This window comes from Taudactylus pleione, unplaced genomic scaffold (assembly GCF_031769625.1).
Source record: "Taudactylus pleione unplaced genomic scaffold, aTauple2 ptg000967l, whole genome shotgun sequence".
Lineage (NCBI taxonomy): Eukaryota > Metazoa > Chordata > Amphibia > Anura > Myobatrachidae > Taudactylus > Taudactylus pleione.
In genome coordinates this window covers 6,900,001-6,902,500 of record NW_028285368.1, presented here as the reverse complement: position 1 = coordinate 6,902,500, position 2,500 = coordinate 6,900,001, and the positions used below count along the sequence as shown (strand labels likewise).

At 38.0% G+C, this 2,500-nt stretch overlaps 1 non-coding gene and 10 pseudogenes across 1 annotated transcript; all 11 read right to left on the bottom strand.

The window, feature by feature from the left end:
• LOC148460400 (5S ribosomal RNA) overlaps positions 1-117 on the bottom strand; it is a 119-nt pseudogene extending 2 nt beyond the window's left edge.
• Positions 118-234: 117 nt separating this feature from the next.
• LOC148460399 (5S ribosomal RNA) lies at positions 235-353 on the bottom strand (annotated as a pseudogene).
• Positions 354-469: 116 nt separating this feature from the next.
• LOC148460398 (5S ribosomal RNA) lies at positions 470-588 on the bottom strand (annotated as a pseudogene).
• Positions 589-703: 115 nt separating this feature from the next.
• Positions 704-822, bottom strand: LOC148460397 (5S ribosomal RNA; annotated as a pseudogene).
• A 116-nt stretch (positions 823-938) lies between these two features.
• Positions 939-1,057, bottom strand: LOC148460396 (5S ribosomal RNA; annotated as a pseudogene).
• A 115-nt stretch (positions 1,058-1,172) lies between these two features.
• On the bottom strand, positions 1,173-1,291 carry LOC148460395 (5S ribosomal RNA). Its single transcript, XR_015874243.1, has one exon. It is a non-coding gene; the product is annotated as a 5S ribosomal RNA (ribosomal RNA).
• Positions 1,292-1,407: 116 nt separating this feature from the next.
• Positions 1,408-1,526, bottom strand: LOC148460394 (5S ribosomal RNA; annotated as a pseudogene).
• A 117-nt stretch (positions 1,527-1,643) lies between these two features.
• LOC148460393 (5S ribosomal RNA) lies at positions 1,644-1,762 on the bottom strand (annotated as a pseudogene).
• Positions 1,763-1,878: 116 nt separating this feature from the next.
• Positions 1,879-1,997, bottom strand: LOC148460392 (5S ribosomal RNA; annotated as a pseudogene).
• A 115-nt stretch (positions 1,998-2,112) lies between these two features.
• LOC148460391 (5S ribosomal RNA) lies at positions 2,113-2,231 on the bottom strand (annotated as a pseudogene).
• Positions 2,232-2,347: 116 nt separating this feature from the next.
• Positions 2,348-2,466, bottom strand: LOC148460390 (5S ribosomal RNA; annotated as a pseudogene).
• Positions 2,467-2,500: the final 34 nt, after the last annotated feature.

Here is a 2,500-nt window from a genome sequence, read left to right as displayed (position 1 = left end):
CCTACAGCACCTGGTATTCCCAGGTGGTCTCCCATCCAAGTACTAACCAGGACCAACACTGAATAGCTTCCAAGATCAGACGAGATTGGGCATGTCCAGTGTGGTTTGGCTGTAGGTGCTCAAAAACATTAACTTTAGACCTCTTTTACTTCTTAACTCAAGTAGATTCTATTGATAAGTTGAAAAAATGAAATGTAAAATGTAACAGAAAAGAATGTTATGGCATTATAAAATTACCTACAGATCCTGGTATTCCCAAGTGGTCTCCCATCCAAGTACTAACCAGGCCCAGCACTGCATACCTTCCAAGATCAGACGAGATTGGGCATGTCCAGTGTGGTTTGGCTGTAGGTGCTCAAAAGCATTAACTTTAGACCTCTATTACTTCTTAACTCAAGTAAATTGATTGATAAGTTGAAAAAATTAATTGTAAAATGTAATAGAAAAGAATGTTATGGCAGTATAAAATTACCTACAGCACCTGGTATTCCCAGGTGGTCTCCCATCCAAGTACTTATCAGGCCCAATACTGCATAGCTTCCAAGATCAGACGAGATTGGGCATGTCCAGTGTGGTTTGGCTGTAGGTGCTCTAAAACATTAACTTTAGTCCTCTTTTACTTCTTAACTCAAGTAAATTCATTGATAAGTTTAAAAATGAAATGTAAAATGTAACAGAAAAAAATGTTATGTCAGTATAAAATTACCTACAGCAAATGGTATTACCAGGTGGTCTCCCATCCAAGTACTAACCAGGCCCAACACTGCATAGCTTCCAAGATCAGATGAGATTGGGCATGCCCAGTGTGGTTTGGCTGTAGGTGCTCAAAAACATTAACTTTAGACCTCTTTTACTTCTTAACTCAAGTAAATTCATTGATAAGTTGAAAAAATTTAATGTAAAATGTAATAGAAAAGAATGTTATGGCTGAATTAAATTACATACAGCACCTGGTATTCCCAGGTGGTCTCCCATCCAAGTACTAACCAGGCCCAACACTGCATAGCTTCAAAGATCAGAGGAGATTGGGCATGTCCAGTGTGGTTTGGCTGTAGGTGCTCAAAAACATTAACTTTAGTCCTCTTTTACTTCTTAACTCAAGTAAATTCATTGATAAGTTTAAAAATGAAATGTAAAATGTAATAGAAAAGAATGTTATGGCAGTATAAAATTACCTACAGCACCTGGTATTCCCAGGTGGTCTCCCATCCAAGTACTAACCAGGCCCAACACTGCATAGCTTCCAAGATCAGATGAGATTGGGCATGTCCAGTGTGGTTTGGCTGTAGGTGCACAAAAACTTTAACTTTAGACCTCTTTTACTTCTTTACTCAAGTAAATTCATTGATAAGTTGAATAAATTAAATGTAAAATGTAATAGAAAAGAATGTTATGGCAGTATAAAATTACCTACAGCACCTGGTATTCCCAGGTGGTCTCCCATCCAAGTTCTAACCAGGCCCAACACTGAATAGCTTCCAAGATCAGACGAGATTGGGCATTCCCAGTGCGGTTTGGCTGTAGGTGCTCAAAAACATTAACTTTAGACCTCTTTTACTTCTTAACTCAAGTAGATTCTATTGATAAGTTGAAAAAATGAAATGTAAAATGTAACAGAAAAGAATGTTATGGCAGTATAAAATTACCTACAGCTCCTGGTATTCCCAAGTGGTCTCCCATCCAAGTACTAACCAGGCCCAACACTGCATACCTTCCAAGATCAGACGAGATTGGGCATGTCCAGTGTGGTTTGGCTGTAGGTGCTCAAAAGCATTAACTTTAGACCTCTATTACTTCTTAACTCAAGTAAATTGATTGATAAGTTGAAAAAATTAATTGTAAAATGTAATAGAAAAGAATGTTATGGCAGTATAAAATTACCTACAGCACCTGGTATTCCCAGGTGGTCTCCCATCCAAGTACTTATCAGGCCCAATACTGCATAGCTTCCAAGATCAGACGAGATTGGGCATGTCCAGTGTGGTTTGGCTGTAGGTGCTCTAAAACATTAACTTTAGTCCTCTTTTACTTCTTAACTCAAGTAAATTCATTGATAAGTTTAAAAATGAAATGTAAAATGTAACAGAAAAAAATGTTATGTCAGTATAAAATTACCTACAGCAAATGGTATTACCAGGTGGTCTCCCATCCAAGTACTAACCAGGCCCAACACTGCATAGCTTCCAAGATCAGATGAGATTGGGCATGCCCAGTGTGGGTTGGCTGTAGGTGCTCAAAAACATTAACTTTAGACCTCTTTTACTTCTTAACTCAAGTAAATTCATTGATAAGTTGAAAAAATTTAATGTAAAATGTAATAGAAAAGAATGTTATGGCTGAATAAAATTACATACAGCACCTGGTATTCCCAGGTGGTCTCCCATCCAAGTACTAACCAGGCCCAACACTGCATAGCTTCCAAGATCAGACGAGATTGGGCATTTCCAGTGTGGTTTGGCTGTAGGTGCTCAAAAACATTAACTTTAGACCTCTTTTACTT